The 25,735-nt window shown below is 44.7% G+C and overlaps 1 protein-coding gene and 1 non-coding gene across 3 annotated transcripts in view; one reads left to right on the plus strand and one right to left on the minus strand.

Moving 5' to 3' along the window:
- The window catches only part of MATN2 (matrilin 2), a 166,958-nt gene that overhangs the window by 25,157 nt on the left and 116,066 nt on the right, over window positions 1-25,735 (plus strand). The window lies entirely within an intron of this gene.
- LOC136145353 (U6 spliceosomal RNA) lies at window positions 4,812-4,918 on the minus strand. The gene has a single exon (XR_010658789.1). It is a non-coding gene; the product is annotated as a U6 spliceosomal RNA (small nuclear RNA).

Raw genomic sequence — 25,735 nt, forward strand, 5'->3', positions numbered from 1 at the left:
TCTGTTTCAGCCAACCGAATTGGACTCATCTTTCGAGTGTTCATGGAAGCGGCCCTAATTTCTCATTTGGGGTTTATTAATAGTGCCCCAACAACACACCCCTGCAGCAGGCTCTCTGCCCCAGCTTGTCAGCCTGGACAGTGATTGCCAGCATTGTTGTCTGCATTGTATCAGCGATGCTAATAATGTGTGAGGTACCCAACAGACGCTCAGTGAACACCAAGAGAAGGAGCAAATGACCCAGTGAGCAAAGAGGAAAAGTCTCCAGAGAGGAGCCACTGGACTGGGGAATGTTCCTGAAGCCAAGGCATGTGGGAAAAAGTTGAAAGACCCGAGGATGTTTAGTTTGAAAAAAGAAAAGAAGATGAAGGGCTCTGAAGGCTGTGTTATGGCAGAGCTTAGACTTGTTATTAAGATCATAAGAGGAAATGAAGACCCAATTACCTGAGTTTTTGAGGAAACAGATTTTTCGAAACTTTGTCACCACCAGATTAGCACAGGGAATGAATTGCCTCCTCAGGCTTCAGGGATATCAAAGGCCTTGTGTGTAGGGGGTTAAATAAACATCTCATCTGTAAACTGCCACATTCCAGGATTCTAGGGAGGTGCCTGCAGAATTAAGAAACCCAAAGATAAGGACTTTCTCCTCTATTAAAAAAAAGCTAACTATTTGCTTTCCAAGAAAAATCTGCCTTAGGAACCTTTGAAATAATGTTTTTTAAGCAAGGGAGAAACTAGGACTTTTTTAGTGACTGGCAATGTATAATTTGTCGAATTCCTGGGTTTCTTTTCTGACAATGTTAAGTGAATGAATGAAAGAATGATTACAGGTAAATTACCTTAGCTTTTTTGGTTAATTTGGTGTAGAGCTTGCAGTCAACAAAAATCACTGTCTTTATTACAGGTGCTTAGTATCACGTAGAAGACTTTTTTTTTTTTTTTAAACTTAAGTGGAATACTTTAAAATTTTTTGTATTAAATTTTACTTTCTTTGTTTAGGTCATCTTTCTCAATGAATACGCTTTTCCTCCTTAGTAAGTTCGAATCATTTCCAAATTTGATGAAATATATTCTGTATCTTTTTCCAAGTCCCTACTGAAAATATGAAAAGATATTGATATTTTATATTCTTTTGAAATTATTATAAAGAATTATCAATGATCATCTTTACTTAAAAAATTGATGTCTAAATATTTAATGATTCTTAGATACTGAAAATACAAGGAGAACTAGTTCCAAAATTGCCTGAATAAGCAACCCATAAACATTTCATGTGTTCTTGAGAGGAAATATTAGAGAGACTTGAGTTGTATATTAGTTTCTAGAGCTGCCATAACAATGTGGCACAGACTTGAACGACAGAAATTTATTTTCTCATGACTCCGGAGGCTAGAAGTCCCAGATCAAGGATTGGATTCTTGGTGATGTTACTGAATGCAAATTCATTTATTGCAAGAGCGAACAAGGAGACCAGGTAGCTCATGCCCAAGAAACACCTGAACTCCCTGAAGGGTTTCAGCAAAGTGCCTTTAAAGGCCAGGTGAGGAAGGGCATCCCAGGGTCTGTGATCGGCTCATGCATAACTCTCTTATTGGTTGATGGTAGAGTAGCAGCATGGTTAACAGTATCAATCCTTAGGGGCCAGGAGGTCTGGGGGCTGCTTGCTCATGATGATCAGATAGTTAATTTCTTCCATTTGGTGGTTTTTAGCATCTGAAAAACTCAGGGAATATGCATGAGATCCTATTCTCTGGGTACTTCAGAGAGGAGCTGGGGGAAATGGGGGAAGGGTCTGTCTCTGTGGAGTCCTGCTTGGTTAAGTGAGGCCTCTCCTCTGGGTTTGCAGACGACTGCCAGCTCCCTGTGAACTCACGTGGGCTTCCCTCTGTCCCCGTCTGTGTCCACATCGCCTCTTCTTATAAGGACACCAGTCACACTGGATTAGAGTTGGCCCTAATGGTCTCATATAACCTTGGTCACCTATTGAAAGACCTCATCTCCAGATACAGTCATATTCAGAGGTACTAGACTTCGACTTACGAATTTCCTAATTTGTGGAAGACAGTATGTCTTCTCTGACATGTTCCTAAGTAGCCTCTTCTCCCTTTCTGATTCGCCTCGCCTTCCCATTTCAGGGTGATATAACTGTTCCTGACATGTTCAAAGACTCCAGCGGTGTGGTACTTATTAGTTTACCATCATGCGTTCCTGAGTCTTGAAAGCAAGTCGGACAAGCCCGATGGGTTGGGCAGCCAACATCTTTGGGCTGCAGATGGGAAACCAGTGCCATCTGGCCAGGATGTGAAACCAGGTCCAAGTGAGATCTTTCAAAAGCCAGGAATTAAAACCACTAACTCAGAAAAGCTTCCTTTCAGTGTATCCAGAGAAGGCTGATTTATAGGGAAGGATGAAAGGAGGGTAGTGTGTGTATTTTGGCTCCTTGGAGGATGGTGAGGCCGGGAGAGGAGGAGGAGGGAGACGTTTTCGTAAGCCCGCAGCCAGCCAATGAGTAAGAACATCAAAGAGGAAGCAGGACGGCCAGACACACAAAGAGCTGATGCAGGGGACAGGGCTGGGGGAGAAACCAGAGGGATCTGACCACTTGGACTGGGAGCCAGAAGGGGCCTTTGGAAAGGCACGATGCAGTATGTGCAGTGAGCAACATTTGGCCATGAGAAACCCTGGGAGGATGAGCTCCAGAGGCCTTTCAAGTCAGGCTGGACCATGAAGTAAACTGCAGAGGAATCCGGTCCAAAGGGCTCAGATCTGGCCAAACCTATGAGAGGCTGCTTTCCATCTCCAGCCCTTCATTCCCCAGCCCTGACCCTGGGCCTTCTCCCAGTCTACTCCATCCATTCATTGAATAAATATGTTCTGAGAGCCCCCACCTTCCAAGCACTGTACTAAGCCTGGTGCAAAATGAAGCATTCCTACATCTTTGGGACGTGTTAATGGGACAGCCAGGGAGGCACCCCCTTCTCCTTGGGGTCCCGTTCGCCAGTGTCCTGAGGCCGTCCTGGCTCGTTGTCCCAACCACTGAAGGTAGCCGGCTCCTTTACTCCCCTCTTCCAATCCAACTTGAATTTGTCTCCTCTCTTCTAATCAAACCTGACTTTGTCGCCAAAGCGAAGAGGAATAGGCAGACCATCCATTTTACCAGCTGTTTTTCCTATACCACAATAATTTAGTTCTAATACATGATCTTCATTTAATAATTTGCCTTGTTTTTATCATTTATCATTCATTCAAGGAACATACATCAAGTATCCTGGCAAGGCACTGTTTAGATGCCAGTGATACTGCAGGGTCAGGTGTGGTCATAGCTGTCTCACTCACGCTTTAGGGTTTGGTACAATTTCCTCAGTTTTCAGGCAGCATGGGTCTTTGGGGGGAAATAGGATCAGTGAGAGAAGATGCCCTCAAGAGCCAGTAAAACTTAATCATAAAACCATCTGGGCTTGATGCCCTCTGTAGAGAGGATGCATTTGACAACTCACTCAATTTTCTTGAAGAGTCAATAATCTGTTCAGGTTTTCTATTTCTTCTTGAGTCTATTTGATAATTGGTATTTTCCTTAAAAATGGTCCGGTTTGTCTGTATTTTTGAATCTGCTGGCATACAATAGTTCACAACACTGTGTTTTAACATGGGGCATGCATTCTATTCTGTGATTTTCTTTTTTTTTTTTTTGGCTGCGATGGATCTTTGTTGAGGTTCTTGGGCTCTGCATTGCAGCATGTGGGGCTTTCTCTAGTTGCATTGAATGGGCCTAGCTGTCTCGTGGCGTATGGGAATCCCAGTTCCTCACCCAGGGATTGAGCCCATGTCCCTTGCATTGGCATTCAGATTCTTAACCATGGACCCCAGGGAAGTTCCAGGACATGCTCTTCTTTAACAAAGAGTGCCCAGCGTTTTTTCCCCCATAGTCCACAGAGCTCTGAGCAAAAATTCTGAAGGAACGCTGAGCCCTGGGGGACAGGTGTGCAGATGATAGGGAAGGTGTCTTTATATACTCAGGTTTCCCTGATACTGTGTGGCATTTACACAAGAGCTTTACAGTTTTACAGAGCTCCTAATGAGTGACTCTCACACACACACAAAATGCTTTCCTTACTTCCTTTTCCTCACAAAGCCCTTGAGAGATAGATTTTGTAATAATCCCCAGCTACAGATCAGAAAACCACCCAACCAGAGATGTTAATTTATCTGTGATATTCAGATAAAGCCAGAAATCACTCCTAGATCACACCATTTTAATCAGAAAATAGTTTAGAGATCATCTCGTTAAAAAGTTTCTAACCTGGGGTCCATGGGTCTCCAAAGATCTCTTGGATAGACTTCAGTGGGTCCATAATCTGGATGGGAAAAAAAATAACATCCTTTTCCACTGACCTCTAACTGCAATGTAGCATTTCCTTCTATTATAATTGTAAACCACAAACCACAGCAGCAGCAGTGCTGTCTCAGCGATAGAGATCACAGATCTGTTCACGGCGCGTTACAGTCGTCAGAGATAATTCAAAATAGTGCCTACACTCCTCACTACTTCAGACTTAGCTCATTAGGAACTCACCTTTCTACCTTGTTATTTAATGTTATTTTAAAAAGTCCATCTGTTACTCTATCCCCAGGTTTTTTTTTTTCTTTTTAATATCTTGATTCACTGTAGTTCAAATAATGGGCCTCCTTTTTCATCCTTGGCATTTAAAAAATTTTTATTTATTGTGCTAATATACACATAACATAAAATTAGCCATTTGAGTCATTTTTTAGTTTTTTTAGTAAAATGAAATTTATTTAAACAATATTTTAAAAATAAGGAACGTTTCACGAATTTGCATGTCATCCTTGCGCAGGGGCCATGCTAATCGTCTCTGAACGATTCCAGTTTTAGTATATGTGCTGCCGAAGTGAGCACCATTTGAGTCATTTTAAAGTGTACAGTTCAGTGGGATTAAGTGCATTTACATTGTTTTGCAACCATCATCACTGTCTGTTTCCAGAACATTTTGAACATTTTCATTATTCCCAAGCAGGAATTTTCTGTCCATTAAGAAATAACCCCCATCCCTCCCTCTCCATCCCTCAAGAGTTTCTTTTCTACTTTCTGTCTCTTTGTTGCCTATTCTAGATATCTTGTGTAAGTAGAATGTGGTCATATTTGTTCTTTTGTCTGACTTTTCACTTAGTGTAATTTTTTAAGGTTCATGCATGTTGTAGCATGCGTCAGAACTTCATTGTTTTATGGCTGAGGAACCTTCCAGTATGTGTATATACCGCATTTTGGTTATGCTTTCACCTGTTGATGGACACTTGTGCTGTTTCCACCTTTTGGCTCCTTGAATAATGTTGCTATGAACATTGGTATACAGGTATCTGTTTGAGTCTCTGCTTTCCTTTTGGGGCGGGGTGGGGGGGATATGTACCAAGGATGGACTTGCTGGGAAACATGGTCATTCTGTGTTTAACTTTTCTGAAGAAATGCCAGTCTGTACCAGTGGTACACTTTGCACCATTTTGCATTCCCAGCAGTGCACCAAGATTCCAAATATTTTCACATCCTCACCAACACTTGTTATTCTCCTTTTTTTTTTCTTTCCTAATAGCCATCCTAGTGAGTGTTGCATTTCATTTTGGACTTTTAACAGCTGTGTTCTGAGAAAGCATCATGGGCTTCACTAGGCTGCCATGGAAGTCCCGGGTACAAATAAGGGTTAAGTGAAGGAGCCGGAGTCCAGAAATACTGTTCCTTGTTCAAGGTGAAGTAATTGACCAGCAGCAGCCTTGGGCTTCACACCAAGTCGTCTAGGGCTCAGGGGAGCACTTTCCCCTCCTAACACATGGGCTGTTCTCATGTAGACATTTGCCTCAGCCAGTGGTCAGACTGAGTCAGGGCTGGAACAAAGCCATCAACCAGCCAGTCCCTGAAGCTGAGGCCAGCCCCAGACGCAGACGAGACGGACATAATCCCTGTCTGCAAACCACTGCGACATAAAACTGCCACACGCAACCACGGCAGCTATATCTTTATTTGTTCAACAAACATCGAGTGCCTTGTGTGAAATCAAACACCATGTTCAGTTGGAGTGTCTCGGAGGCACCCAAGGGGACATCCCTTGGAGAGGCTCAAGTGATAGTTTCATTTCCGGGTTACAGTTCAAGAGGGAAAAACAATCCTGCCTGTGTTTCCTTTCAATACAGAATGGTGTCCTGACCTGTCGTTTCCTGACCAGGAGCCTCTAATTCTGCAGAGACAGCCTAAGATGGCTTCAGTCTCATGGCCCCATTTTCTTACTGACCTTCCGATCAGCCATGGCTCCTGAACCTTTCCACACCTGCCACCACACTTGTCAGCGTGGTTTTACAAATAACCATAGCTAAGCTCAGTTGGTAAAGGATCTGCCTGCAACGCAGGAGACCTGGGTTCACTCCCTGGGTTGGCAACTGGCTTCGATCCCTGGGTTGGGAAGATCCCCTAGAGAAGGAGATGGCAACCCACTCCAGTATTCTTGCCTGGAGAGTCCTATGGACAGAGGATGCTGGCGGGCTACAGTTCATGGGGTCATAAAGAGTCGAACGTGTCTGAAGAGACTAAACCACCATCAACTTTAACAAGTGTGAATTCTAGCTTTCCACCATGTGACCATGGGTAAGTAAGCGGAACCATTCTAACCCCAGCTGTCTCGTCTGTGAAACGGGGATGATAATCACACCTCCCTCAGAGTGGGAGTGAGGATGGCATGAGATCCTGCAGATTAAAGGGCTTTGCACAAAGCCTGGCTTGGAGTTAGCTTTCAATACATGCTTATTGCTGCTATTGTCACATTTTAAAGTTTATTTTTAAAAAACATTTTGTACATTGCAAAGTGGTGTTAACAGCTCCCACTCTACTGTGAGATCTTTAAAACTAGGAGCTAGGTCTTTTCATCTCTGGCTTTAAAGCATCTGGTATATTAGCCTCACAATAAATGTGTACTGAAGAAATGAACAAGAGATGACATTTATTAATATAATTAGTACTGTTACCTTTATTTGAGCATCTACTGATTTAAATATAAAATAGCAATTTTTTTCTTTTTCAATCTTAAATCAGACATTGATCTTAGAGAAGAATGTCTAAAAAACTGGTTATATGAGCATTCAGAAAATACGCTTAATTAGCAAAACAGTTTAATAAAATTTTATTCTTAAAATGTCAGAAGGTATACCATGAAATTCATTCATTCATACATAGAACACATTTCTGTTGAGTACTCTACAGCAAGACTGGTATCAGTAGTGAAGTCTCTGTCATGTTGATATATGGCAGAAATCAACACAGTATTGTAAAGCAATTATCCTCCAATTAAAAATAAATAAAGTGGAAACTTACATTACCATATGTAAAATAGATAGCCAATGGGAATTTTCTGTATGGCTCAGGAAACTCGAACAAGGGTTCTGTATCAATCTAGATGGGTGGGATGGGGAGGGAGGTTCAAAAGGGAGGGGATATATGTATACCTGTGGCTGATTCATGCTGAGGTTTGACGAAAACAACAAAATTCTGTAAAGCAATTATCCTTCAATTTAAAAATAAATAAAAAATTTAAAAAGTGAAATATCTGGATGTTTGTTAGGGTGCAATTGGCATAAACTAACAGTGTTTTTATTAAAAGATATTTGAATATCTTACAAAAAGTCTGGAGGTCAGTGATTCCCGGTTCGTGGCAGTGGCTCAGCTTTATCATTGAGACCAGGGTGCTTTTCAACTTTAAGCTGCCTCATCCCGGGATATTGACTTTCCTTTCTTAAGCCTCAGCCTCTATAGCCACAAGATGGCTGCTGCAGCTCCAAACATCACATCTTTCCATGCTCATGGTCAAGGCAGGAAGAGAATAGGGGTGGAAGAAAGAAGATTTTTTTCATTCCTTTATATACTCCTTTTATCAGAGACAAAAATCTTCAGTACCCTTTCCTTTCCTCCCCACTAGCCAAAACTGGATTGCCTGCCTATCCACCTACCTCATCTGGAGGCTGGAATAACTGTGTCCTGTAAAGAATCATTCCTGGCAAAGGATGGGTTCACTCCTCACAGAGATCATGGTCACTTCTTTGTTCCTTGGAATCTTAGCAAGGAAGCAGGAAGGGATTGGGAGAGAAATGAAGTTTAAGACAGCATCTACTAGTGTGATCCAATCTACTGTGTTAAGCCATTTTCTTGAAGGTGGCAAGGAGACCGCTTCTGAGTCCAGGATGTTCCAGACTCACCTGGAGCGTTTAGAGCAGCAATGCCAGTGTAGTGTGGCTCAGGGAAGTAACATGTGGGCCTTGGTGGGTCATTGTTAGGACTTGGGTTTTCTCTGAGAGATGGGGACTAAAGCAGTGACATGATTTCACTTTTGTTTAAAGTATCGCTCTGGCTATTGGATTGAGTACAGTCTGCCTAGGAACAAAGGCAAATGCCATTTAGGGAGCTAACACCATCATCCAGGCGAGGGATGTACCTCTGGAGTGTAATGAAGAACTAAGAAATAGTTCATTTGTGGCAAGTTTCCCCAAACCTTCTTAAATGGTAGCAGTTGCTGGGAATTTATGGGTACAGCCCACAGAGTACCTAAAGTTACAAGGAGGGAACATAAATGGAACATAAATGGAACATAACGTCATGCGGGCTGCCCCCTTCTGTAGCTGCGTGTGTACATTTGTTGTTCCCTGTAGATCAATTATGAAGAGTATGAATTCTAGATTCCTGGATTCAAACCCAGGTTCTACTACTTACTAACTGTGTGACCTCAGGCAAATTACTCTAACTTCTCTGAGCCTGTTTTCCCACCTGTTAAGTGGGGATAACAGGTTGCTATGTGAAGTAAGGGGTTAGTACATGTAGCATTGTATTGATATATAATGGTTGCCAATTAATATTAGCTATCATTGTATATATGTATCTAGTCACTTTTGTAAAAGTCAAGGTATATCTCTATTTAATTCATTTTTCTTAAAACCATAGCATGCAAGAGCTGGAAAGGAACTGAGAAATTATTTAGTCCAACCCTAGAGAACAAAGTAACATAGCCACCCTCCCTCCAGAAAACAAGAAGGTTTTGTGGCCACTGTCATCTAGCAGGTGGCAGAGTGGAGACCAGAACATGGATCTCTGGGCTTCCAGTCCACAGCAATGCTTTCATTGCCTTGCCAGGTTGCTTCCATGCAGCCCTCAACACAGTACCAGGTAGAAATAATAATAATAACAGAAATAATTATTTGACTTTCACTTCATGCCAGGCACCATCGTAAACACTTTACACATGCTCACTTATTTAATCTTCATGGCACCCCTCTGAGATAGGTACAATCACTATCTCTGTCTTGCAGAAGAGGAAACTGAAGGTTAGAGAAAGCAAGGAAGGACCTTGATCAGGATGGAGAATGTGTGTGGTGTGGGCCGACAAGGAGTCAGAAGGCTGCTCCAGCATTACCCCACGTGGTCTTCTCCGCTTGTAAAATAAGGAGACTGAACCCAGTCTTTCAAGTCCCTTTTCAGCTTTAGAATTTGCATATCCTCAGTGCTTTGTGATGATTAATTCTGCAAGAAATACCGTTTCAGTTCATTAAATTTGCTGTCTTATTAACTCCTCTTCATCTTAATTATCAGCTGCAAGAAAGAACTATTTGTGAAACTGCCTAGAAACCAAAGTCACCCAGTCTGTGAGGGATTCCTGAAACGTTATTTTGGGTTTCCATGGCAACCCTAACATTGGGCGGATAGCTTAACGGAGTCAACTGCAGCAGCTGGAGCCCAGCATTTGCTGGAGCACCGAGTGATGAGGAAACAAGTCGCTGGCTCAGTAGATTTCCTTTTGGGTCGACTGCCTCAGTGTACTTAGGGAGTGGAAACCTAAGCCAAGCTAAGTAAGAATGGAGGAGGTGGAGTGTCATCTCAGAGTGGAGAGAGAAGACAAGTTTCCAAATGAAATAGTGATGAGAACAATTCAGGTGCCTGAGGAAGTCATTGTAGAGAGGTGGGGTAGGCATACAGAGGTTTTGCAGAGAGGAGGCATACAGAGGCTTCCGGGGAGGGGAGGAGAGTTAGCCCTACTTCTGCAAAGCTTGGATGGACTGGGCCTTCGGGTGAGCTTTGAGAAGAGGACTGAGCATGTCCTCTTGTGTTTTTTTGTTCCAGTATTTTTGGAGTTTTTATCAGGTACCCACTGTGGATGAAGGAGGCATCAATAAGGCAGATATACTGAGGAGCTGAGGGGACAGGCGGGGCCAGTGCAGGAAGCAAAGCTCTCTTGGTATATTAAGCAGAAAGGGATTTCACACAGAGAATTAGGTGCCTGTGTAATTTTGGAAAGGTTAGAAGAGTGGAAGTTCAGGGTCATTACCTAAGAACCGTTGCTGGAATTGGGATGTTGTTGCTGCTGTAACTGCATCTGTGAAGATGCTGGGCTGACACTAGAACACGGAGTCTATGTTCCTACAACCTTACTTGCCAGCAGAAACAGGCTTCACCTTCCTTCCTCCTTTATGAGTGCTATCTAGTTGATGTTATCCAGTTCTCACCCAGAACCCTAGCTGCAAGGGAGTCAGGGAAATGTGTTCCCTGTGATTTTAGCTTCTGCAGTATAGAGGACTCATAAAAAGAGGTGGGAGTTCATGCTGAGTGCCAATTGTCATTCAAGCAATAGTTTCCTTGAAACATTGAATTAACTAGGGAAAGAAATAGAGGAAGAGGAGTTGGACACCCAAGAGGGATGAGTTGGAAGGGCCCAACTGCTGACCTAAGTTTTCTGCTCCACCAGCTGAAAGGCCTTCAGCAGACTCAATCCAGGATTAGGTAACAAAGGGGCAGAAACTCAACTCCTAAAGACAAAGGAGTCATCCTTAACATACAGATGGCTAACAAACTCATGAAAAGATGCTCAACATCGCTCATTATTAGAGAAATGCAAATCAGAACTACAATGAGATGTCACCTCACACCAGTCAGAATGGCCATTATCAAAAAGTCTACAAACAATAAATGCTGGAGAGGGTGTGAAGAAAAGGGAACACTCTTGCACTGTTGACGGGAATGTAAATTGATACAGCCACTATGGAAGATGGTATAGAAATTCCTTAAAAAACTAGGAATAAAATCACCTCAGGATCCAGCAATCCCACTCCTAGGCATATACCCTAAGGAAACCAAAATTGAAAAAGACACATGTATCTCATTCTAGCTATTTACAATAGCTAGAACATGGAAGCAACTTGGATGTCCATTGACAGATGAATGGATAAAGAAGTTGTGGTACATATACATAATAGAATATTACTCAGCTACAAAAAGGAATGCCTTTGAGTCAGTTCTAATGAGGTGGATGAACCTAGAACCTATTATACAGAGTGAAGTAAGTCAGAAAGAGGAAGATAAATATTGTATTCTAACACGTATATACAGAATCTAGAAAAATGGTACTGAAAAATTTATTTACAGGGCAACAGTGGAGAAACAGATATAGAGAATAGATACATGGACATGGAGAGAGGGGAGGAGAGAGTGAGATGTATGGACAGAGTAACAAGGAAACTCACATTATCATATGTAAAATAGATAGCCAACAGGAATTTGCTGTATGGCTCAGGAAATTCAAACAGGGGCTCTGTACCAACCTACAGGAGTGGGATGGGGAGGGAGATGAGAGAGAGGTTCAAAAGGGAGGGGGTATGTGTATACCTATGGCTGATTCATGTTGAGGTTTGACAGAAAACAACAAAATTCTGTAAAGCAAGTATCCTTCAATTAAAAAAAAATAATTAATAATAAAAAAAAAGACAAAGGAGTTGTCTTTAAATTCTCCCTAGTGCTTTCTCTATAGTATATACATAGGGGGCGTCTATTTACACCTGAGACCTGGCCGGGAACTCTGGCAGGAGGGCCTTTGGGTTAGCTAGGAATGGAAAAGACTGAAGCCTGGGCTGAGTCAGAAGCCCTTAGAATGTGCCCTAAGAGAGGATGGACACATTTAGAAGCCTTCTGTGTCTCCTTAATGGAACGCAGACTTCTCGGCAGCAGGCACGTGTGCTCCTCCCCGTCACTGCGTCCATCCTGTAAGCTGCGCCCAGGGAACCCCACCTGCATGACCCTCGCACACGGTGCGCTGCTTGTTCTGGCTCCCAGGCCTTTGCTCATGCCGACCCTTGGCCTGAAACGCCCACCCTAACTCTGCCTGACCAGTACCTGCTCAGCCTTTGATAATGGAATAAGATTGTAAGATATAATATAGCACCCATCAGCTTCTTTAGGAATCTTCCCACCCACCCTCTTGGGATCATGCTCTCCTCCAGGCTCCAACTGCACTTGCTTTTTGTGAATCTTATGAAGCTGTCTTCTCTACAAGGTCGTAAGCATCTCCCAGGCTGAGATTCGTTCTTGCGCTGTATCCCTAGCACCTAGCACAGAGAGGAGGGTTCTACAGTGTATGCATAACTCAAGTAAACAGAAATGATGAAAGGAACTTTTCCTTGGCTGGTGCACCCCTGCCTCTGCGTGCCTGCACCCCTCTCCTTCCAGGGAAGAACTACAAGACTTTATTTAGCGCAGCCCCTTCCTGTGGCCCTCATCCCTCCCAGCCCGACCCGGCTTTGTTATTCACGTGTCTCTGCTCTGCGCCCCCGACTTCCATCTGGACTCTCAGAAAGCCGATGAGGCCATAGCTCAATGTATTAAGTTAAAATGCTCCTATGGGCTGAATGCCAGTTTTAAAAGCCGCCTACGCTCTTTTTTCACTTCGAAGAGCTGCAAGATCACCTGTTTCCCTGTGCTTTCTGCTCTGTCTTGGGTTGGGAGAGGGGCACTTATGTGTGTGTAAATAACAGTTTTAAGAGATGAGTCCTTTCTCAATTTGAGAAAGGAGGAAACCTGGTGAGAAGGGTTTTGCTAGAGAATACCAAATCAATTCTGTGTCTATTCAGTCAGCTCAAGGAATTTTAAAACCGTTGTCTATTTCAAGACTTCTTTATACCTCTTTTCTCAATTAGAAGAAAGCCTGTATTTGTAAGACACTCTGAGAGGAGATGTGAGGAGTGGTGTTTTTTGTTTTTGTTTTTTTTTTTTAGCACAACTTAAGCAAACTACTTTACCTTGCAAGGAAATTCAATTCATTGGAAATTGTTTTTTCTCCAGGGCTAAACTGGGGCAGCTTTCTTTCTGGCTCCCTTGCAAAGAAAATTGTCCAGGGTTCTGGAAACCACAGTTGTTGAACTTCTTACGATGTCTCTTTTCTTTCAGCTCATGTAACAGTTACGAGAGGAGACTGGTGTGATGTGGCATGTTTTTTCTTTCTTCGTTTTTTTTTCTTTTCCATTTCACTGGCTTGTTGGTGCACACTCCCCGAGGGCTTTAGAAAGCTGTGTTCCTAAAGGAATTTATGACGGTCTGCAGGGAGAATAGAAATTTGAGCTGGTGTCAGCCTAGGATCCCCCAGGGCACTGCTGGCCCATGTTTCTGGTTTATGGAGCACCATTGCTAGCCAAAGATGCAGGCTCATCCACCAGAACCTTCTTTTAAACAAAAACAAACACATCATGACATTGGCAAGTATATTTTACCTAAAAACTTCCCAGTGTGGATCTCTACAGGCAGACAGAATCGATCCTGCAGGGGCTCTTCTTGGTTTGGGTTAAAGTGTACACAGATCAAATCTGGCAGTAAGTTTCACCATGTGCCTGTGAACTTGGCTGCTGCTTGTAGGTGTTGGAAAGAAGGTGATGGAATGAAAGTTGACATTCAGACCATATCTCAGTGCTTGGAGAAGCATGTGAATCGTATCAACTGGTATTCAAAGCAGGTCTGTGTGGGCAGAAGACCACAGAAACCACCTCTGAGGATATACACTGTTCCTTTTATCTTCAGTAATGGGCCAAGACGTAGAAATGTATTTGCTCTGTGTCTTTGCCGGATTCATGCCTCCGTGTTCATAAGTACAGTCTCTGCTGACTGTTCTTTGTGGTTGAAGGTTCAGCTGTTCTGGCTAAGCACATGTTATGCTTATCGAATAATAATTCATTTTCCCTGCCTCATTCTGCAGTCATCTGTGTGTGTGTGCTGCAGACTCCCTGGGCTGTGTCCCTGTCAGGCCAGGGACTGCATCGTCTAAGTGTCAACAGCTGCACAGCACCAGCATTGTACAGACAGATCTTGTTTTATTGTGCTTCACAGATACTGCGTTTTTTTGACAACCCTGCATCAGACAAGGGGTCTAACCTGTGTCTCTTATGTGAAGAGGACTTTGCACTTAGGGGAGTATGTCTTGAGTTGGGCTTTAGCTCCTGAGTCTCATTCCAGTCTTTGTCACCGGCCCTCCCGCATATTTAGTTCAGTTCTGTCACTCAGTTGTGTCCTACTCTTTGCGACCCCATGGACTGCAGCACACCAGGCTTCCCGATCCATCACCAACTCTTGGAGCTTGCTCAAACTCATGTCCATTGAGTCGGTGATGCCATCCAACCATCTCATCCTCTGTTGTCCCCTTCTCCTCCTGCCTTCAATCTTTCCCAATATCAGGGTCTTTTCCAGTGAGTGAGTCAGTTCTCCGAATCAGGTGGCCAAAGTATCAGAACTTCAACTTCAGCATCAGTCCTTCCAATGAATATTCAGGATTGATTTCCTTTAGGATTGACTGGTTTGATCTCCTTGTGGTCCAAGGGATTCTCAAGAGTCTTCTCCAACACCACAGTTCAAAAGCATCAGTTCTTCAGTGTTCCATTTTCTTTATAGTCCAACTTTCACATCCATACATGGCTACTGGAAAAACCATAACTTTGACTAGACAGACCTTTGTCAGCAAAGTAATGTCTCTGCTTTTTAATATGTTGTCTAGGTTTGTCATAGCTTTTCTTCCCAGGAGCAAGCGTCTTTTAATTTCATGGCTGCAGTCACCATCTGCAGTGATTTTGGAGCCCAAGAAAACAAAGTCTGTCACTGTTTCCATTGTTTCCCCATCTATTTGCCATGAGTGATAGGATCGGATGCCATGATCTTAGTAATGGTAAAGAATCCGGCTGCAATGAAGGAGACCTGGGTTCAATCCCTGGGTCAGGAAGATCCCCTGGAGAAGAGAATGGCTACCCACTCCAGTATTCTTACCTGAAGAATCCCATGGACGGAGGACCCTGGCAGGTTACTGTCCATGCGGTTGCAGAGTCAAACACTTTCACTATCAATGTGTTAACTGGTGACTGGGAAGGTAACTTCACTAGGCTCTTCTCTGGGCCATTTTTCTGTTCAGAAGAGACACTTTTTGCTAGGTCACCTGCTGAGAAACAGTAGCTAAAAATACAGGCACTGGAATCAGACTGGCTAGGGTGTGAAATCTCTTATCCTCACCATTCATTCTCCTTCTGCCAGCAGACTTGTCATTTAGCTTTTCTAAGACTCAGCACCCTCAACTGTAAGTTAGAGGTAATAATCGTGCCTATTTTGCTTTTACTGCGTCTAATCAAAAGCCAGGAGACAACTGGCCTATGCATGATCTGACAATGGATCAGAACCTATGAGAGGTAGGAGGGGGGTTCAGGATGGGGAAACACATGTGCACCCATGATTGATCCATGTTGATGTATGGCAAATACCTCCACAATAATGTAAAGTAATTGTCCTCCAATTTAAATAAATAAATTAAGGGGAGAAAAAGGAACCCACGAGAGAACACAGGATGTAAGGTTTCTATATCTACGAGGTTGCTCCTGGCCTTGGAGAGGGAGGAGGGTGCTGGGGCATGGGAAGGGGTCTCTCCTGGATTCTTGCTTCCTGGTCTCTCTGATGGTCTTTCAGGCTCATATGCCCCTTGGGGTAGAGTCTTATTCACTGCACCTAAGAATCACCAGGAACAATTGTCTAAGTGCAGATTCCTGGGCCTCAGCCTCGGAGACTCTAATTCACTGGGTCTAGGGTGCTGCCCAGGATTCAGCATTTTATTTTATTTTATTTTTCCCTAGAGTCTTCTTTCTTTCTTTCTTTCTTTATTTTTTTAATTTTATTTTATTAGTTGGAGGTCAACCACTTCACAACATTTCAGTGGATCTTGTCATACATTGACACGAATCAGCCATAGAGTTACACGTATTCCCCATCCCAATCCCCCCTCCCACCTCCCTCTCCACCCAACTCCTCTGGGTCCTCCCAGTGCACCAGGCCCGAGCACTCGTCTCATGCATCTCACCTGGGCTAGTGATCTGTTTCACCATAGATAATATACATACTGTTCTTTCAAAACATCCCACCCTCACCTTCTCCCACAGAGTTCAAAAGTCTGTTCTGTACTTCTGTGTCTCTTTTTCTGTTTTGCATATAGGGTTATCGTTACCATCTTTCTAAATTCCATATGTATGTGTTAGTATGCTGTAATGTTCTTTATCTTTCTGGCTTACTTCACTCTGTATAATGGGCTCCAGTTTCAGGATTCAGCATTTTAAATAAGCACCCCCAGGTGCTTCTGATATGATCAGGACAGGTCCCCACTGTGGACTGTGTTTATTGTACCTGCTCTGACCAGCTGCTCCAGCCCACTGCATGGAAGAGAGTCTATAACTTCTGTGTTTTTGCTCTCTCATACCTCCCTCCACATAGGCACACTGACAAAAAGAAGCCAGGACCAACTGAGCATCTATGTGCGTTGCAGTCTGCTGGGTACCAGGGATTCATAGAAGATGCTGCATGTGGCCAGGGTCTCCATACATGAGATGCTGGGAGGAGAATGCTTAAGACGTAGGTGACCACAGGGCCAAGTCTTAAGATGAGGAGGTACTTGAAGGAGGATGGTGTCTAAGGAACTACTGAGTTGGCCAAAAAAGTTTGTTTGAGTTTTCTATACTGTCTTATGGCAAAGCCTGAACAGACTTTTTTGGCCAGCCCAGTACAGATCATTAGATATTGCTGGGGGTTAAGGTATAGGGCAAGGCGAGGTGGGCGGGTCTAGGAGGCTCAAGAGTTCATTAGTTCACTCTCCCATGACCTTGCTGTCAGTGACCCTTAGGAGGGTGGCTGTTGGAGAAATTGCTTTGAGGAGGCAGCATCCTGGGCTGGTTTATACTGAGAACTCACAACTGCCAAACTGAGCTACTGTGACTGATGAAACTCACCAAAATATTTATTCAGAGGAAAGTTCTGCTATAAAAAGGGGAAGAGTAAGGTTCATCTGTTGGGAGAGTCTCTCTTATCTCCCAGGTCAGGAAAGCCATTGCTGAGATGATGGGGCCTTAAGGTCTGGAGAGGGAGCTAATGGGAGTGAACAGAGAAAATGGTTGGCTGGGCAAACTGGTTTCGTTTTTGTAGGCCCCCTGGCCCCCGACTCCAGGCACTGGGTGGTGGGTGGTGAGGGGTGTTGTGCTGAGGCTGAAATGGATTAGTGCAAGAGGAGGGGGCTGGGATTCTTGGGGTCCATGTGCGAGGCTTGGGATTTGCTCTCCTGGCTGGAAATTTTATCATGAGACTGGCTGTCAATCCAGTTGTCTCCTTTCTGTGGTTTATAGTTGATTTTTTGAACTTTATGTTCAGAGTTTGACATTTATACCACTTAGATTTTCTCCTGTTAGTTTTGACTCATTATTCCAACCCTCAGAAATCCTTTCTGGCCCCGACTCTGTTATTCAGCTTTTTACCGATTCCTTCCAACATTGTGTGTAGTGGTGTACAGAGAACCACAAATGCCCCCAGAATTTGGAAAACGGTGTGGAAAATGTTACCAAGTGGGGAATGATTTGCTAATGAGTCTACGATATGTCTTCAATCCCATTAAGAAGTCCAGGGTGTCTCCCTAATATAATGTAATCAACTTTTCAGATTACTCCTCAGGGGTTCTTTAGGGAGATGTGAGTGGAGCGTGATTGATTCGGAGAAAGCCATGGCTCATCAACTGCATTGTAAAACGGCTGGCGTGAGGTAACTCAGCAGCTGCTGACTGACTAATAAGGGAATAAGGGAAGGGAAGAGTTGAAATGTAGTCCTTTCATTTCAGCCTTTCAGCCTTTCAACCTTGGCCAAGGACCACCATGCCCCAGTCAAGTGCCCTAAGTACAGGGCAGTTGCAAGCAAAGTCTCACTGGGAGCAAAAATCAAAGGTGCTCCAAACTGCCTCTGAAATATCCATAAAATCACCTGTAAACCTCAGGGCTGGTCACAGTTTGCAGGCGCATGGGGACAGAACACATGAAGTAGTCACAGGGGCCACACCTCAGGCGTCCGTGAGCAGGCACTCATTGAGTAGAATGGTGGGTGTTACAAGGTAGTCTTTTCTCTCAGTCTGTTTGTCTGTCTTTGTTAAGCCCATCTAGTTCAATACACACAGACTAAATGCTTATGGGATGCAACTTCCTGAATTCCGATGTGCTATTTTATATTCTTATAATGGAGAATACATACCACTTGCACAGTCTGAGGAGACCGTTTCTTAGGACATTTCTATTTCCTTTGCCCTGACCCCATGCCTACAGCAGTCCTCCATCCCAAGTGTGTCTTTATCTAGAAGTTTGTGTGCACACTGTCTGCATGGCCACCCTTTTTATTTCTCATTGAAAAGTAGTAGGTTAGCACTAATTATCAATAATGTCTCAAAAGTACAGTTAGCTAACTTACCTTTACTCAGCTTCTTAGAAGTGAATAAAATTGAGCACTTCAGCCAATGTTGCAGAGGCCCCGACTCTGTAACCAGGTTGGCAAAATGATTCCATTATTTGCAGGGCAGTGTTGACGGTATCCTGAGGCTGAGTCCAGGCTGAGTGGGAGAGGACAGGGATGGATTAGTAATGTCTGCCAGGGACAAGGGCAGAAAAGGGGGCCTTGCTGAGCCTGCCTTAGAGCCTGGGTGCCCACATCAAAGATGGCCGGTCACGGTCTCCCCCTCACTCTGAGCACTCTGTTTATCTTTTCCGTCTGCCCTTTTTATTAACTTCTATTATTATTTTTCTCTATGCCTGCTATTCGCAATTGGGAGTCTTCCCTTCATTCTGTTCCCAGAGCCTGACACACGATAGGTCCTCACTAAATATTTGTTCAAAGATTGGCTCTAGTTAAGTGTTCTACCTCACTGGTCTGGATGTGTGGAATCTGCATTTCTTCCCCACTGTGTGTGTGTGTGTGTGTGTGTGTGTGTGTGTGTGTGTGTATGCTCAGTCGTGTCCGACTCTGTGTGACCCTGCAGACTGTAGCCCACCAGGCTCCTCTGTCCGTGGGATCATCCCAGCAAGAATACTAGAGTGGGTTGCTGTTTCCTTCTCCGGGGAATCTTCCTGATCCAGGGACTCAACCTGCCTCTCCTGCATTGGCAGGTGAATTCTTTACCTCTGAGCCACCAGGGAACCCCCTTCTTTCTCACTGGAGTCAATTAATTGCCTTGTTGAGATCCAAACTATAAATTTCCTCTGATTCTCCTTATCTATCCCATCTAGGAATAAAAACATAAATTGTGCATTTTTTTCCCCTTCTCAGTCTCCTTCTGGTTCATAATCATCAAGTTCTTCCTCCCCCTCAGGCCCCCACCCCCACTTTCTCTAATCAAAAAACTGCTTTTCTCCCTTTGAAACTCTTGGTGAGCTAGTTTTTCCTCTGTCCCTTTGTGACCTTTGAATCATGTTTCATGGTGTTTCTGGTTACTCTTGGGAATTAAAGCCCTAATAATAAGAAGAGCTTTAGCTCTTGGCTCACTGCCACTGTCTCCAACATTACTCTTATAATTCTTGGTGATTTCAATATCCACATGAATGCTCCTTTCTTTGCGGGATCGTTCCTGGAGCATTCTTGTCCTCCACCATATCTCAGCCAGTGACCTCTCTTATCATACTCCTGACCCTGTGATTATAATAACTGCAGTTCCTTCATAATCTCAATTTAAACCTCCTCTTTCCCCTCAGCTCGCCCCTTCTAGGATTCCAACTTCAACAGTCCTTTGACCTTACCTAGATTTTCAATCCATTGACCCCACTGCTTTTTCTCTGCCCTTCACCCCTTCCTATCGTCTGCTTCATATCCCCCAGCTTAATTTCACGGGGAACCTTAGAGTTGCTCTGTCACCTACCTTTGTTGCTTTCCTGCTCCATCAACTCTTGGCTGCATGACAGCCCTGGTTATATCAACTTCCTCCTGCTTTCCTCCTATACCCATGTTGCTGAGTGTAGCCAGAGCAGAGCACACAGCCATGCTCTCAGTATCCCTTCAGTTTCATGCTCACTACCCTCAGGTTGGCTTTTAATGCCACCTGGAAATCCCATTCTGGTGCCCTTGTCCATTCACTCTTGCGCTGTCCTAGAAATGACTCCATTTTCCCCCTTGTATCATTCCTTTTTTAAAGTTCTTTTTTTAAAAAAAAAAATGTATTTATTTTGGCTGTGTCAGATCTTAGTTGCAGCTCTTGGGATCTTCACTGCATCATGCAGCATTTTTCGTTGTGGTGTACACACTCTCTATTTATGGCTTGGCCTTCAGTAGTTGTAGCATGTGGGCTTAGTTGCTCTATGGCATCTTGGAGCCAGCTCCGACCAGGGATTGAACCTGAGTCCCCTGCATTGCAACGCAGACTCTCCACCACTGGAAGTCCCCACAGTTCTTTTTTCAAGTGCCCACACACCACCTACTTGTGGGAACTTTGCTGGGAATTGTTAGGAAGCATCACATTTTCTGAAATCTGTCTCCCTTCTCCACCCCCCACCTTGGGCATTTGCCTGTGGTCCAGGTCATGTTTCTCTTGTTCCCCACGGCCCATCAAAGGCCAGTGATCTTGACTTTCTATCTCCCCCAGGGCCCTGCTTCTCCTGATCTCACAGGAGGCACTGTCAAGTGCAGGAGAGTATGAACAGCTAGCAGCCTCATTTACTGAGCTGCTGCTCTTCAGGGAGGCAAGCATCTGTTTTCATCATTTTATTAAATTAAAAAAAATTACAAAGAGGCATTTAGCAGGGGAAGAAGCACTTGGCAGGAGGCAGGCAAGTTCAGGCCATAGCTTCAGGCCCTGATTCCAGGGAAGGAAAGAACTGACCTCAGAGAGCCAGTGCTGTTCTGGTGCATCTTGAGTGTGCTGGGAAGGGCAGGTCTAAAAGGACAGCTTTCTGAGCATTGCTTGGTGGTTAAGAGCATGGGCTATGGAGCTGGGTTCAGATCCTGGCCCCTCTACTTTCTAAATATGAGACCCTATTCTAGGCATCTAACCTTTCTAGACTCGCTGTTCCCATATGTAAAATGGGAATAGTACCTACCTTCTAAGTTGGGTGTGAAGAATAAATAAGTCACTCTGTAAAAAGTTCTAAGTAAAAGTACTTGGAACAAGTCAAGTACTTCTAGGTAACCAATAATCAGTAGCTATAAATTGTTATTATATTCTCTTTTGAGTCTCATGATAGCCCTGTGAGGTATTATTATCCTCATTTCACAGAAGAGACTGAGGGCCAAAAAAGGTGATGGGGAGGCTATAGACCACATGCATGGTAAGTGGCGTTGGCTGGGCTTGCCCTGAGGTCCCAGGGCAAGCCTGTGTTTGTTTGTTTCACTACACATTTGTGACCTTTGAATCATGTTCCATAGTGTTTCTGGTCACTCTTGGGAATTAAAGAAACCCCTCTGGTTAGTCCGAGTAACAAGAACAGTTTTAGCTCTTGGCTCATGGCCACTTTCTCCAGCATGAGAGAAATGTTGCTGTTTCACGGAGCCCCTCTCAGTGTCTGGATGAAATTATTTTACCCTCATCATGGAGATTCACATACCTTCCTTCTCCAAACATGCCCTGGCCTCTCTGGGCAGATGGTACCAAATATTTGCTGTAGAATTACATGGCTATAATTGAATTTAGCCGCAGCAAGGGAGACCGATTTGCAACAAATCTACAGTCCTGAGAGGAAGGAGATGGTTCCAAGGCTACACATTGTAATCCTGCCGGGGTGGGAATGCGGCTTAAAATTGTTCTGGCTCAAGTTCACCTTCTCTGCGGAGGGGGAGAGACACTCGTTTGCCCTACTCCTTTGAGTAGGCTGTGGAGTCGAGCTGACAGAACTGGAAGTACTGTTCACAAGGCTCAGACCGTCACTTTTTGGTTCGGGGGATGGTGTTTTGTGATGTGCCCAGATGCCCTCTTCCAACTGCTGCGGAAAAGTCTACAGTGAAAGGCGAGATGGAAGATTCTGTGTCTTCTTCTCTGGGGCTAATTAGACAGGGATGCTGTTTATCAGAACTGATATGTGAGAGGAACACACACAGAGGAGATGTTTCTGGACACATCTCTCAGCAGTTCCTGGGTGGAGAAACTGTGAAGGCAAATATTTCAGAATGTCCTCGAGTATTTACAAAGCTCGTATTGCAATGCCAGTGGTATCGAGACTTTTCCCAGGCGCCTGCCATGAAGTGGGGAGAAGGCTCTGGGATGGTCCCAGGTCTGACCCTACTGAGCCCTGGGGCCTCGTGGAGGTGAAGTCACCTCTCTGACCCTCAGTTTTCCCTTCTGTAAAGTGAATAACTTGGACTCTGTTTAGATCTTTCCAGCTCTAAGACTTTATTAGTCTGTGAGTTCCTGGACCAAAATTTCGAAAGTGTCTGTGTTCCCTCCTTAAGTGGCAAAGATTTGAGTCCTGGACTCAGCTGGACCTAGACCTGAGGAGAAGGGGATGACAGTGGATGAGATGGTTGGATGGCATCACTGACTCAATGGACATGAGTTTGAGTAAGCTCCAGGAGTTGGTGATGGACAGGGAAGCCTGGCGTGCTGTAATCCATGGGGTCGCAAAGAGTCGGACAGGACTGAGTGACTGAACTGACTGACTGAACTGAGACCTTCTCTAGCACTTTTGGACTCTGATTTGAATTCATCTCCTTGAACTGCCGGTTCTGACTCACCTGAAACCTTCTGACTTCTGCCTTCTGACTCACCTTCCACCTGAAGCCTTGCTCCATAACCCGGAATTCCGCTTAATTCTACAAACGTTGACTCAAGACCTAAACTGTATCCCCACTGCACGGCTGCAGAGATGACCAGTTTCCCACATTGGGTAATCCACAGTAAGATATGAGGTCAAGACTTACCAGAACTTCCTTTCTCCAGAAAACTCTCTAGGTCCTACACTCATGGTTTCGCAGAGTGTGGTCCTTGGACCAGTCACATCGACTTCACACAGGAACTTGTTAGAAATCCTTATTTTTAGGTGCCAGCTTAGACCTACAGAATCAGAAACTCTTGAAGTGAGGCCCACCAACCTTAGTTTTTAACAAATCCTTCAGGGAACTGGGAGACACCTCAAGTCTGAGGACCACTGAACTGGCCCTTTCCAGGACAGGCTGCAAAAGCTGTGTCTCTGAGCTCTCGAGGGACCTGAGGAGATGTCCTGGAGAAAGTTGGTCACTCGGGCTGCCAGAACTCGTTGTTTTCAAATCTCAGTCACAGCTCCCTGGAGGTTCCCTCCAACACCGTTTCGAACCTCTGAGGTGGTTTTGTAAATGCCAGGCATTGTGGAAAACTCCCCATTTGTTTTGATGGGAAGGAATCCAGCGGAGCACATCATTCCCTGTGCAACTTCCAGACTCCCCTTTAAATTGATTGTGATGCTTGCTCAGATGCTAACACGGGGACCAAGACCCACAGGAAGAATCCCAGCCCCGGGGGGACCTCTGCTTCCAGGGGAAGAGCGTTCTTAGGGAGATAGTCTGCCATCTCCATGCCACCCTCCCTTCCAAGGAGCCTTTCGCTAATATCCTCCCGCATGGCCGGGTCCAGGCTGGTTCCAGTCCTCCTGAGCAGGTGGAGATCGCTGGGTCCCGTTCTCCCTGCAGTCAGTTCAGACTGAAGTCGGTGGAGTGGGGGGTGGGTGTCCAGCCTCAGCCCTGGCAGGTCTGTCCATGTGTTGCCCTGACCCAGCGCCACATGCTAGACCGCAGACACTTAGCTTGGAAATTAGAGGACTGCACCCCCTCCGGGGGCCTCCCAAGTGGATGCAGCCCCTGGGGCTCAGGACTGGGCTGGATTTCAGGCCCTCCCACTTCCTTGGGCAGGTACACAGCTGTCCTCGGCCACCCTGCCCCTCCCCAGCCGGAGCCTGGCACAGGGGGGCTGAGGAAGGAGAGGGGTGGGGGGGGCGGTGTGGGTGGAGCAGAGCCTGCCTGTGAAGCTCCCACATATTGGGGGGTGGTCCCACCTGCTGGGCCCAAGACTTAGCTCTTTACCCGCAGCTAATCCTCAAAGCCTCAGTGAGGTGTTGTCCTCCACAGAGTTTTTCTGTTCCTAAATTATAAGAGATTTTCAAACTCTCAACACCTTCATGCTCTCATCTATCCAACAGATATGGTTCCCTTGCTCTTCAGAGCTTGTTCTGGAAACCACAGGAGACCATAGTGATGAAAACTATCTGGAGTCAAGATATTAAAATGTCAGGATCGATATCGATCTTATCCCTGGGTCCTCTAAGGCAGTTTCTGGAGGTTTTGGTTTGAGAAACTCACCTTAAATGCACCCAGCTCCCAGTGTTATATGTGGGTGCCACAGAAGGTTGACTTTCTGCCATGATGCTGGTCTGAGGGGTGGGGGGTATGTGCTTCTGCCCCTAAAATTGTTAGGCGTGTAAGGCTGCAATGCACGAGGTATGTGTTAGCAAGCACTCGGGAGAGGCAGGGCCTGGCAGGCTGGCCTGGACAGGGTGACCTCACTGGCCTTTCCTGCTTGTCATTTCAGTGACTGGGCTCACTGCTTCATTTTTGGCTTTCTCCCTCTTTCTTGCAGCTGTGCTGATTGGGATTTAGGGCAGGCATTTGAGATCCCTCTTCTAATCCCTGTCAAATTGGGATTTACCAGCGGGAAGTCTGGGAAAGGGAGGGAGGAAGGGGAGAGAGGCTGGAGGCCATCGCTTAGAACATTGGAGAAATTCCAGGAGGAACGCCCAGCCTCCACCTCTACTCTCTGGGGCAGGAGGGCTCTCATCTCATTCTCTTTCCAGAATGGCTTCTTGCTTCAGCACTGGAGGAGTAAGATGGCAATTGTGCTGGTAACAGAGAGACTGACACTTGCCTTTTTTCCAGTTTAACTGTGTCCTTTGTTGAAATGTTTCTTGGCCAGGTACCATCTCCTTTTCCACTGCTGCCCCCACCTGCCAGCCCCCCACCCCTGGTTGAGATTATTTCCTTCTCAACCAGATTAGTGCAACAGTGGTCTGGATTGTCCACACTGCACACCCCTACCCGAGTCAACTGACCTTTTTTTCCCTCTTTTTTAAAACCTGTGATTCACAGGTTTTAAAGGTTAGCCTTCATTTATAGTCATGATAAAGTATTGGGGAATTCCCTGGCAGTCCAGCAGTTGGAACTCTGCGCTTTCACGGCCGAGAGCACAGGTTTAATCTCTGGTCGGGAAACTAGGATTCTGAAAGTTTCATTGTGGGGCAGAAATAAATAAAATAAAATATTGACTATATTCCCTCCATTGTATGATATATCCTTGTAGCTTATTTTATACATAGTAGTTTTTACCTCTTAATCCCTAACTGGTGTATTGCCCTACCCTTTTCCTCTCCCCACTGGTAACCCCTAGTTTGTTCTCTATAGAGAACTGTTTCTTTTTTGTTTATTCACTAGTTTTATTTTTTAGATTTCACATATAAATGATAGCAGTTTGTCTTTCTCTGTCTGACTTATTTCACTTAGCATAATACCCTCGAGGTTCATTCATGTTGTCACAGATGGCAAAATTTCATTCTTTTTTATGACTGAGTTATATTTCTTTGATTATATATAGCACATCTTCTTTATCCA

The sequence above is a fragment of the Muntiacus reevesi genome, chromosome 12 (genome assembly GCF_963930625.1).
Source record: "Muntiacus reevesi chromosome 12, mMunRee1.1, whole genome shotgun sequence".
Taxonomy (NCBI): Eukaryota; Metazoa; Chordata; class Mammalia; order Artiodactyla; family Cervidae; genus Muntiacus; species Muntiacus reevesi.